The following is a 13,084-nucleotide window of genomic DNA, read 5'->3' as shown; positions in this document are numbered from 1 at the left end:
TCCAAAAAACTGCTGAAGAAAATAATATGTTAAAAACCAGTTTAGGTCAAATGGATAAAACAGTTCAAAAAGTTATTGAGGAGAAGAATGCTTTAAAAAGCATAACTGGCCAGATGGAAAAGGAGATAAGAAAGTTCTCTGAGGAAAACAAATCCTTCAGATGTAGAATGGAGCTAAAGGAAGCCAATGACTTTGTGAGGAATCAAGACACAATAATTCAATACCAAAAGAATGAAAAACTAGAAGAAAATGTGAAATATCTTATTGAAAAACTACTGATCTGCAAAACAGATCCAAGAAAGATAATTTGAAAAATATTGGGCTATTTGAAAGTCATGATCAGGAAAAGAGCCTTGACCTCATTTTAAAAGAATTTCCTATAGGAAAATTGCCCTAATATCTTAAAAACAGAGGGTAATACAAAATTGACAGAATCTACCAATCTCAGCCATAAAGAGATGCAAAAAAAAAACAATTCCCAGGAATATTATAGACAAGTTCCAGAACTCCCAAGTCAAAGAGAAAATATTACAAGCAGCCAGAAGGACACAATTCAAATATCATGAAGCTGCAGTCAGGATCACAAAGAATTTAGCAGCATCCACATTAAAGGCTTGTAGGACTTAGAATATAATATTCCGGAAGACAAAGAGCTTGGAATGCAAATAAGAATCAACTACCCAGCAAAACTAGGCATCTTCTTCCAAGGGAAAAAATGGACTTTCAGTGAAACAGGGGAATTTCAAATATTCCTGTTGAAATGACCAGAGCTGAACAGAAAGTTTGATTTTCAAGTATGGGACTCAGGTGAATCATAAAGAGGGAGGATGAGAAGGGTAAATTATGAGGGACTTAATGATGATGAACTGTGTATATTTCTGCATGGAAAGATGATACTGATAATACTCATATGAACCTTTTCATTTAATGAAGCAGGTAGAAGGAGCTCTTATAAATGAGGCACAGCAGAGAGCTGAATCTGAAGGTATAATATATTGTAAAAATGGAGTCAGTGGGTGAAAGGGAAATGTACTGGGAATAAGAGAAAAAAGAGATAGAATAGGCTAAGATATTTCATGTAGCTTTTACAATAGCATGGAAGTGGGGAAAAGGTGAGGGGGAATGAAGGAACCTTCATTCTCATCAGAAATGGCTCAGAGAGGAAACAGCATACACCCTCAATAGGGTATAGACGTCTAGATGAAAAAGGAGAGAAAGGGGACAGGGGACGAGAGGGGGGGATGTGGGTGGTAGAGGAGAGGATAAATCATAGGAGAGCATAGTCAGATATAACACATTTTCTTTTTCACTTTTTGCAAGGTGGTGGGATTGAGTGGCCTATCCAGGACCATGGGGCTGGGTGGTTGCTGGGTCTCTTGGGGGGGGGGGGGGGGATGTAGACTTGAGGCTTCTTGGCCCCAGGGCCAGTGCTCTGTCTGCTGCACTATTCAGCTGCCCCATAGTACATTTTTGAAGAGGGGCAGAGTGAAAGGAGAGAGAAAATATAATAGATGGTAATAGGGCTGAATGGATGGAGAGAAGTATAATCAGCAGCAGCAACTATGGAAAAAATATGGAAGTAACTTCTATGATGGACTATGATAAAGAATGTGATCCACCTGAGACAGAGCTGATGCTATCAGATCACAGACTGAAACACATTTTTTTCTCTTTCTTTTACTTTATTTCTCATGAGGTTTTTTATTTTTTTTGGGAGAGGGAGCATTATGTTTATTATTAAATAAGAATATTTTAGTAATGTGTAAATAAATTAAAGAAAAAATTTTAAGGATAAATTAATTTAAGAAAACCCCAATGAAATTCCTATTTATGCCATGGTTAATCCCATGGAAAAAGTCCAAATCATTAGATGAAATCTCAGTTCATTTAGTTTGCTATCAGCTACACAACTTCCCAATAGTTTAGTTTGATAAAAGAGAATTAATGAACCCTCTCCATAAATACCCTTCTGTGTTTTCTTTTTCCCAAAAGAAATCCCTGATAACAATTATATATTTTTCTTCTTAGTCACACAATACTACTTTCCTTTAAATCAAAGGTGTTTCAATAGAGTTTAAAATCCCAAACCAATTTAACAATCTAAGGTTATTTAATTCCTCTCATTCTGTACAAATTTTGTCAGCATGTAACACTAATACCCCTCTTTTAAAACCCTCAGAATGCTTCCCAAAACTCTAGTTCAGAAATGGGTTAATTTAAAAAAATAGAGTGAGGGGCAGGAGTGCAGAACTTTTCAGCTATGTGGTCAGAGCAGAGCCATTACTACATCTTTTCAAAGAAGGACCACCTCTTTCTTAAGGGGAATGGTAGGTCTTATATGCACTTTTAAAGTCCTTCTCCTTCGTGCCAGTCATTGGCTGGAGTCACTTTCTAATCGATACATTACACTAATGAGCAAGAACAGCTACTTCCTTGATCATTCGCAAAAGAGAAGGACACAGACCTTAGGCTAACTCAGAACTAAGTGGGGCAGACCTGATCTAATCTCCATTTTTGATCAGGTTGAGGCTAAATCTTTTGTCTTACACTCATATACCTGCCCATAGGACCAATACAGGCAGACCCATCTTTGCTATGTAAACTAACAATCTCCCTTGACATTCTAGTGGAACCCAAACACCCCCATATTCCTCACAGAACTATAAAGGTCCCTAGATATAAGGCTAAAAAATGGCCATTTCATCTTGGAGATAATAGGGAACTGCTGAAAACGTTTGATCATAGCAGTGACATAAACCTTTACTTATATACTATTTTTGGCAATTGTATAGAGGATATATTAAAGAGGAGAGAGACGAGGTAAAGAAACCATTTAGTTGACTATCATAGTAATAATAATGTTTGTCTTTCATTCTTTTTTTGCTTTTTTTATTTTTTAAATTTATTTGCAAAACACTAAAATAATAAAGAGTAAACATTATCCCCCTCCTCCCACAAAAATAGAAGAACCTCATGAAAAATGAAGTGAGAAAAAAGAGACAAATTGTACTTCAATCTGTGTTGAGCTACCATCAGTTCTGTCTCTTTAACATTAGTCCATCAGAGAAGTTGCTTCCGTATTTTTTTTCCTACAGCTGCTATTGCTAACTGTATCTCCCTCCAACCATTCCTCCCCACTCCCATTTATTCTATTTTCTCTCTCTCTCTCTCCTTTCACTTTGTCCCTCCTCAAAAGTGTGTTAGAGGGCAGCTGAATGGCACAGAGGACAGAGCACCAGCTCTGTGGACAGGAGGACCAGAACCAAATATCAGCTCAACACCCCAAAACCATCCAGTCCTATAGTCCTGAGCAGGTCACCCAGTCCCACCACCTTGCAAAAAACAAAAAAGTGAACCCTCTCCTCTATCACCAATACCCTCCTCCCCTTTTCCAATTCCCTTCCTCTCCTTTTTGTCTCTCTAGGGTAAGATAGATTTCTATATCCTATTAAGTGTGTACGTTGTTTCCTCTCTGAGTCATTACTGATGAGAGTGAAGGCTCACTCATCCCCCCTCACCTTCCCCCCATCCATTCTATAACAAAAGCTGTTTATTGACTCTTACATGAAATGTCTTAGCCCATTCTACCTCTCCTTTACTTTTTTCCCCAGTCCATTCCTTTTTCACCCATTGACTTCATCTTTATAATATATTATATTTTCATATTCAGCTCTCTCCTATGCCTTGTCTAAATATGCTCCTTCTAACTGCTCTATCAGTTGAGATGGTTTCATATGAGTTATAATATCATTTTCCAATGCAGGCATACTAGCAGTTCAACATCATTAAATTCCTCATAATTTACCTTTCTCATCCACCCTCTCTATTCTTTGCCTGAGACCTATACTTGGAGATCAGAATTTTTGTTCAGCTCTGAAATATTCATTAGGAAACTCTGAAATTCTCCCATTTCATTGAATGCTCATTCCCCCCCCCCTTAGAATAGGATGTCCAGTTTGGTTGGGTAATTGATTCTAGGTTGCATTCCAAGCTCTTTTGCCTTCATATCATATTCTAGGCCTTACAAGCCTTTAATGTAGATGCTGCTAAGATCTGTGTAATCCTGACTGCAGTGCCATTATATTTGAATTGTTTCTTTCTGGCTTCTTGTAATATTTTCTCCTTGACTTGGGAGTTCTGGAATTTGGCTATAATATTTCTGGGAGGTTTTTTTTTCAGATCTCTTTCAGGAAGAGATTGGTGGATTCCCCTAATTTCTATTTTACCCTTTGCTTCTAGGATATCAGGGCAATTTTCCTGTAGAAATTCTTTAAAAATGAAGTCAAGATCTTTTCTAGGCCCAGTAATTTTTAAATTGTCTCTCCTGGATCTTTTCCAGGTTAGTTGTTTTTCCCATGAGATAATTCATGTTTACTTCTAGTTTTCCATTTTTTTGGTTTTGTTTTATTGTTTTTTTGATTCTTCACGAAGTCATTAGCTTCCCTTAGCTCCATTATACACTTGAAGGAGTTGTTTTTTTCAGGAAACTTTCTTAGCTCCTTTTCCATTTAACCAATTCTGCTTTTTAAGGCATTCTCCCCCTCATTAACTTTTTGTATTGCTTTTTCCATTTGACATGTTTTTAACATGTTGTTTTCTTTGGTATTTTTTTTATCTCCTTGACCAAGCTGCTGACTTGGTTTTCATGTTTTTCTCACAATGCTCTCATTTCTCTTGCCAATTTTTCCTCTACCTCCCTTACTTTATTTTAAAAATCTTTTTTGAGCTCTTTCATAAGCCTGAGAAAATTCCTATTTTTCTTGGGGCTTTGTCATCTTCTGAGTATGTGTTTTGATCCTCCATGGGACCAAGGTAATTCAATCTGGGGGTGAAGGAGAGGCAAAAGTTTGAAATTATAAATTATGTGATAAAGTTTAAAGAGGGGAAAGTTAGAGTGCTGTTTTGGACATAATGAGTTTAAAATAATAATGATAGCTGCAATCATGTTAAAAAGAAGGCACAAAGTCCTACATGTACCCATTTGAAGAGAAGATATATCCACCCACAATTATATCAATTATAGGGTTTGGGGTCTGTCCACCCTTTGCAGGTTGACCCACCTCAGCCTATTGCTTGATATTTTGCTATATATTTCATTTCATCCTCCTAAGCTCTATAGTGACTAATACCTCTGGTTGGAGGGCTGTTGAGTTCTTTTCAGGACTGTTTTTCACCTTTGATGTCCACTTGAGTCACCTCACTATCACCTATGGTTCCAAGTATCTGTAGCTTGCACAGTGGTCAAATCCTGGTAAACTTTTTTAGAAGATGGCTAAACCAGATTGAGGGTAATTGGAAAGATGTCTATCTACCCCAAACATGTAAAGTCTTCCACTGGTAGAATGAGCAGATGAGAACAATAGCCATGTTCCAATAGCCATGAAAGCAGTTAAAACAGTTGCTTAGAACTTGGTTAGACATCAAAGATGTCAAGGTCATCCACTGCATCTAAAACTACCACCAGTTGTCTTGACTCTGTCTTGCCACTGGATCATGATGACTTCGGAAGAAAGAATGAGGATGATGACTTCATGCAACTATATCTCATTTAAATCCATTTTATGCATGTATCAAAAGATATTATCCACATTAGTTTACTATTCCTATCTCAAAGTCTTGCAACAGACAAGTAACGAGGCAGCCCAGGCCATAGGATTTTCTTTCCACTGGAAGTAGCAGTGGGAATTGGCAGCCCCCTAGGTGTCTGAGCAGTCTTTTAAGGACCACACTGTTCATTCTTGATATGATAAAGAGACTAGAAAAGGTAACTTAAAAGATGTTTGCTTATCCAACCCTGACCTGATTACCACAGCAGGTGGAGGTCTCACCCTGAGGTCTAAGCACACACAAAAAAAATGTATAAAAACTTCTTCAAAGAAGATTTCACTTACCATCAGTTTGTGGAATGTGTATACAATCATAGACAACACAACATTCAATAGACCTGAAAGACAAACAGTTCTTGTTACAAGAGAACTCAGCTCCCATGTTTTTTAGCATGATGTTTTCAGTCATATTATCAAATGCCTTCACTGAGGATGAAAATGGCCTCAAGATCAGCTACCACACTGCTGGTAAATTCTTCGACTTGAAAAGGAAACAAGCCAAGACCAAAGTGAAGGGATTGTTGGTGCATGACCTTCTGTTTGCAGATGATTGTGCACTCAATGCAGTCTCTGAAACCGAGATGCAACAAAGTATGGATCAATTGTCTTCTGCTTGCAGTACTTTTGACCATACAATTAACACCAAGAAAATAAAGGTTATCCATCAGCTAGCACCACATCCATATGTATAGCCATTGGTTACATTGAATAAGTTACAATGAATAAGTTTACTAACCTTGGCAGAATCCTTTCCAGGGAAGTGTATGTGGCTAACTCAGTATTTGGTGATGTCATCAGGCAAAATAATATACCAGACACTGAACCATGAATGGACAAAATAAAAAAATTAAGTAAATATTATTATTAATAAATACAATTTATTTACAAATATAACTAATAATAATTGTAAAGATTAATAAGCATAAAATATAGAGACTGTAATATTTTGACTATGATTAATATCACAGACTGACTTATCTAAGCCTTTCATGTTGACTTAATTAACAAAAATTTATTTAGTACTTACTGTGAATCAGATATTTTGCTAAATGCTAGGGATACAAAGAGAGGCAAAAATCAGCTCCTACTTTCAAGGAGCAATGGGAAAAACAATCTGTAAATAATTATATACAAACAAGATATGTAGGGTCAAAGTCTTAGAATAGTATTTAGCTTTAATAGTTTAAACTGCAGAGACTATACTAGACTTTTGGAACATGTCATATCCAGGATAAATTAGAGATTTTCTACAGAGGAAAGGTATAACATGAAAGGGGGAATAAAGAAAAGCTTCTTGTAGAATGCACCATTTTAACTTGGACATGAAAGAAGCCAGTAAATCTAGGAGGAGACAAGAAAGAAAAAATTCTAGACATGGAAGTCACTCAGTAAAAATGTTTGGAATTGGGAGATGGTATATCTTTTTAAAAGTATAGCAAGAAGGACAATGTCATTGTATCCCAGAGTATCTGGGACATACAGTGTCTTCACCATTTGGAAAATGATATCATTAATTGTTCCCTGCTTCATTTCAATCAAGTTATTCACATTATCAAAATTTAATAATGTTGATGAGCAGCTAGGTGATGCAATGGATAGAGCACTAGCTCTAGATTCAGGAGGATCTGAGTTCAAATCCAGAATCAGACATTTAATAATTGCCTAGCTGTGTGACCTTGGGTATGTCACTCTTAACCCCATTGCCCTAAATAAATAAAAAATTTTTAAAAAACAACATTTGGTAGAGCCAGGATGAGAACGCAGAAGAGGGAGTCCACTGAGTCGTCCCCCAAATACTTCCAAAATACCTTTAAATAGTGACTGTAAACTAATTCTAGAGAAGCAGGACATGTAAAATGGTGGAATGAATCATTTTTTAAGCCTAAGATAACTGTTCATCAGGGCACCAGGGTGAAAGAAGAGAGCAGGCTTTGCCAGCATAGACTCAGTCCCAGAAAACCAGAAACAGGCCTTGAGATAGCTGAATTAGTGAAAGGGGAATACCTATCAGCCCATAGAGAGTAAGGGGATCAGACAATGGATCAGAATGAGATTTAAAGGGGTCCCTTTGCTGACACAAGGATAAGGTTTCTGTTACTTTGCCTATATTTCAGTCTAAGTTGCAGTCTTTGAACTTAATTCCAGTGCAGAAAAAGAGTACTAGCACAGTGAAGCTTGTGGTCAAAGGGGTGGGGTCCTGGTTATAGTTCCAGGGTTCAAAAGAGCTCTTGTGATCACTCACAAGCCAGTTACACAATATACCTCTCCCTAAAACATAACTTGGAAGAAGCAAAAACTTACAGATCCCCAGAATTACATATGAAAATAGCTGAACAAAAAAAAAATGAATCTCCAACAGTGCTCTTTCCACTTCAAAGGCAGAATTTCACTTTAGCATGCAGTTAAAAGTCAAGAAATAGACTGGAAAATGCATAATTATCAGAAAAAAAATCTGCCTACAGAAAGTTATCATGTGACAAGGAAGATCAAAACACATACTCAGAAGATGACAAAGTCAAAATTCCTGCATCCAAAGTCTCTAAGAAAAATCTGAATTAGTATCAGACCATAGAAGAACTCAAAAAGTATTTTAAACTTCAAATAAGAGAAGAAAAGGAAAAATTGGGAAGAAGAATGAGAATGATGCAAGAAAAATCAAGAAAAAAATCAATAGCTTAGTAAAGGAGGCACAAATAAAAATATTGAAGAAAACAGCACCTTAAAAAAACAAACTACTCCAGATGCTTGAAAAAGGTACAAAAATCCAATGAAGAAAATAATGCCTTGAAAATCAGAATTGGCAAAGTGTAAAAAGATAAACAAAATTCTCTTCAGAACTCCACAAAAAGGGAAATTGACCAAATGGCAAAGGTGGTACAAAAGTTCACTGAAAAAAAAAGAATTTCTTAAAAGTTATAATTGGATAAGTGGAAGCTAATGACTTTATGAGACATTAAGAAATAATGAAAGTAAGATTAAAAGAATGAAAAAATTGAAGAAAATGTAAAATATCTATTTGGAAAAATAAGGGAATTGGAAAATCAATCCAGAAGAGATAATTTAAGAAATATTGGACCATCTGAAAGTTATGATTTAAAAAAAAGTCTAGACATCATCTTTCAAAAAATTATCAAGAAAATTTGCCCCACCATTCTAGAACCAGAGGATAAAACAGAAATTTGAAGAATCCACTGATCACCTCTTAGAAGAGATCCCCAAATGAAAAATCACCAATGGGTTTGAGACCCCTAAGTTACCCTCAAACTGGTTTAGTCTGTCTGCTAAAATGGTTTACTGGAATGTAGCCATTGTGCAAGCTTCAGTTTCTTGGAGCCACAGGTGAGTGTCAGGTGACTCAGGTGGACAACAAAGGTGGAAAGCAGCCTTGAAAATCACTCAGCAGCCCTAGAAGGGGGAATGTGATAGAAGGGAGGGCAGATTAGTAGAGGGGGTAATCAGAAACAAAACACTTTTGAGAAGGGAGAGGATAAAAGGAGAAGGAAAGTATAATAAATAAGGGGAAAATAGGATGGAGGGAAATACATAGTTGGTAATCATTGTGAAAAGTCACTGTGAAAAAATTTACAGTGAGTTTTTTTGACAAAGACTTAATTTCCCAAATATAAAGAAAATGGAGTCATTTTTATAGAAATATTAGTCATTCCTAAATTGATAGTCAAAGAATATAAAAAGAATAGGCAGTTTTCAGATAAAGTAATCAGTCATCTAGTCATATAAAAATGCTTTAAATTTCTATTGATGAGAGAAATGCAAATCAAAACAACTCTGAATTACTACCTCATGCCTGTCAGATTGGCTAATATGACTAAAAAGGAAAATTACAAATACTGGCGATGATGTGGGAAAATTAAAACAGCAATGTACTATTGGTGAAGTTGTCTACTGCTTCAACTATTCTGCAGAACAATTTGGAACTATGTCCAAAGGGTAATAATACCTTTTGACCAAGCAATACCATTCCCAGGTCTGTATCCTAAAGAAATAGAAAACAAAAAGGAAGAGGATATATATATATATATTTATATTTATATTTAGAGCAGTTTATTTGAGGGAAGCTAGGGAGAAGAGGATAGGGCACTGAGTTTGGAGTCAGGAGGACAGGAATTCAAATTTAGTCTTAGATACATGCCACTTACTAATTATATGACTTTGGACAAGTCAATTAACCCTTATTTCCTCATGTCCAGGATTATCTCCAGGTGTCTTGATTCATATCTGGGCCCTGGACCAAATGGCTCTGGAGGAGAATATGAGGCTGGTGAGCACCTCCTCACTCAAATCCAATTCAAATGCCATAAAAATTTATCTAGTGGTGGAAAAAATGGAAATTGAGGGCATGTCCATTAGTAGGAGAATGGCTGAACAAGTTGTAAATAATTGTGATGAAATACTATTATGCTTTAAGCAATAATGAGCAGGATACTCTCAAAAAAGCCTGGAAAGACTTGCATGAACTGATGCAAAGTGAAATGAGCTGAACTAGGAGAGCATTGTACACAGTAACCACAATATTGTATAATGATCTACTGTGAATAATTTAGCTATTCTCAGCAATACAATGATCTAAGACAATTCTGCAGGACTTATAATGAAAGATGCTGTCCATCTCCAGAGAAAGAATTGGTAGACCCTGAATAAAGAGCAAAGATGTTTATTTTATTCTTCTTGGCTTTATGTATGTGTTTTCTTTCACAGAATGACATGGAAATGTGTTTTGTATGATTACACATGAATAATCTATGTCAACTTGTTTGCCATGTGTGGGGGAAGGAACGAAGAAAGAAAATTTTGGTAGGGGCAGAGCCAAGATGGTGGCATGAACGCAAGAATTCCCGGAAACCCATTCCCCAGAAAACTCCAAAAGACATCAAAATATGACTCTAGGCAAAATTTAGAGGGGTAGAACCTACAGAAAGACTGAATGATACAATTTCCAAGTCAAGAAAACTTAGAAGTTCTGCAGGAAAGGTCTGTTTCACTAGGACTGAGGGTTGGAAAGAGCTGCAACCACAGCACAGCTGGTCCAGGTACCTTGGATCCGTGGCTGAGGAGGCAGTGTTCAAACTTCTTGGCCCAGGGATCACCTGGGACAGCTTGAAGGGGTGGTGAGAAATCTCTGCCACATGTGAGTGAGCACATAGTAGAACACCAGCCTCAGAGTAACCCTGTGGTGAGAATCTGCAGTGGGAATCAGTGGAGCTACTCAGAATTTCCAGAGCTCTCAGCCCACAGATGGTAAGGGGGTCAGGGAAACCTATAGAGGTCTCTCTGCTCTCCCTGGAGCAGGACTCTACGGTTTGCCCACACTCAGATCCAGGTCATAGTCTGGGCCCCGACACTACCATAGCCAAGCAGGGACCCTCTTCACAGCTCCAGAGCAGAGGGGAGGGCCTGTGGTCATCCACAGCCCAGAGCACAGACAAGAGAGAAGTCAGAGCCTCTCATAAGACTTTGGAGGAATTAAGGTCCCTTTGGATTGTCCCCAAAACCCATCAAAACCTTGGAAGTACAGTAAATCAGTCCTAGGCTGAGGAAACGAGCAAACAATAGAAAAAGAAGAATCTGACCATAGAAAAATATTTTAGTCCCATAGAGGACCAAAATATATACTCAGAAGATGACAAAGTTGAAGGCTCTGTATCCAAAAACCTCCAAGAGAAATAAAAAATGGGTTCAGGCTATGGATGACTCAAAAAAGACTTTAAAAAGCAATTGAGGGAAGTAGAGGAAAAATTGGGAGGGGAAATGAGAGTGATGTAGATAAATCATGACAACTAAGTCAGCAGCTTGGTGAAAGAAATACAAAAAAAAAATACTGAAGAAAATAATATGTCAAAAACTAGTTTAGGCCAAATGGAAAAAGCAACATAAAAGACAAATGAGAAGAAGAATGCTTTAAAAAACAAAATTGGCCAGTTGGAAAAGGACATAAAAAATCTTTCTGAAGAAAATAACTCCGTCAAACACAGACTGGAAAAAAAGGAAGTCAATGACTTTGCCAGAAATCAGGAAGAAATAAAATTATACCAAAAAAAATTAGAAGAAAATGTGAAATATCCCAATGGAAAAAACAATTGACCTCAAAAACAGATCCAGAAGAGAGAATTTAAAAATTATTGGGATACCTGAAATTCACAACCAGGAAAAGAATCTAGACTTCATTTTTCAAGAAATAATACGGCAAAATTGCCCTGAGATCCTAGAAGCAGAGGGAAAATAGAAATTGAGGGACTTCAACAATCACCTCCTGAAAGTGATCCCAAAAGAAAAACTTCCAGGAATATTATAGCCAAATTCCAAAACTCCCCAGTTAAAGAGAACACACTAAAAGCTGTCATAAACAAACAATTCAGCTACCATGACTCTATAGTCAGGATTACACAGGATCTGGAAGCATCTACATTAAAGGCTCCTAGGGCTTTGAATATGATATTCTGGAAGGCAAAGAATCTTGGTTTACAACCGAGAATCAACTACCCAGCAAAAATGAACATTCTCTTTCAGAGGAAAAGATGGGTTTTCAATGAAACAAGGGACTTTCAACCTTTCCTATTGAAACAACCAGAGCTGAACAGAAAGTTTGATCTCCAAGTACAGGACTCTGGTGAACCATAGAGGGGGTAGAAGAGAATGACTAATTATGAGGAACTTAATGATGTTGAACTGTTTGTATTCCTGCATGGGAAGAAGATACTAATAACTCATTAATTTTCTCATTTATAAGAGCAATTAGAAGGAACATATATATAGACAAGGCACAGGAGGGAGCTGAATATAATGGTATAAAACAGTAAAAAGATAGAGTCAATGGGTGATAAAGGAAAGTACTGGGAGGAAGAGAAAGGAGAGGAAGAAGGGGCTAAGATATTTCACATAAGAGTAAAGAAAAAGCCTTTGCAATGGAGTGGAATGGAAGAAAGCAAGGGGGGAATGAGTGATCCTTCATTTTCATCAGAAATGGCTCAGAGAGAAAATAATATACACACATAATAGGTTGAGGAAATCTATCTTACCCTAGAGAAAAATGAGAGGAAAGGGATGGGATAAGGGGGAATGGGGGGAGGGGAGGGGGGAGTAGGTGATAGAAGAGAGGGAAGATTGTGGGGAGAGAGTACTTAGATACTACATACTTCTGAACAGGGACAGGATGGAAGGAGAAAATGGAATAAATGAGAGCGGGGAGAAATGGAGGGAATGGAGGGAAATACAGCTAAGTAATAGAAACTGTGAGAAAATATTGAAGCAACTTCTCTGGTGGACTTATGATAAAGAAGGCAACTCCTCCCAGAGACAGACCCATTGGAATCTGAACACAGGCTGTAAGTATACTTTTTTCTCTCATTATTATTGAGGTTTCTCATCTTTCTGGGGGAAGGGGGATTTATGTTTACTCTCACAACAAGATTATTGTAATAATATAAAATAAATGAACCTCCGAAAAGAAAATTTGGAACTCA

General features: G+C 37.1%; 1 protein-coding gene across 1 annotated transcript in view; it reads right to left on the bottom strand.

Moving 5' to 3' along the window:
- LOC141517703 (vomeromodulin-like) overlaps nucleotides 1-6,399 on the bottom strand; it is a 51,320-nt gene extending 44,921 nt beyond the window's left edge. Inside the window, exons 1-2 of the mRNA XM_074228999.1 lie at nucleotides 6,343-6,399; nucleotides 5,892-5,944 (exon numbers count right to left, since the gene is read on the bottom strand). The gene's annotated coding sequence lies outside the window, so the exon portion shown is untranslated. The remainder of the gene's footprint in view (nucleotides 1-5,891; nucleotides 5,945-6,342) is intronic.
- Nucleotides 6,400-13,084: the final 6,685 nt, after the last annotated feature.

This window comes from Macrotis lagotis, chromosome 1 (assembly GCF_037893015.1).
Source record: "Macrotis lagotis isolate mMagLag1 chromosome 1, bilby.v1.9.chrom.fasta, whole genome shotgun sequence".
Taxonomy (NCBI): Eukaryota; Metazoa; Chordata; class Mammalia; order Peramelemorphia; family Peramelidae; genus Macrotis; species Macrotis lagotis.
This window is presented reverse-complemented; position numbering and strand designations above follow the sequence as displayed.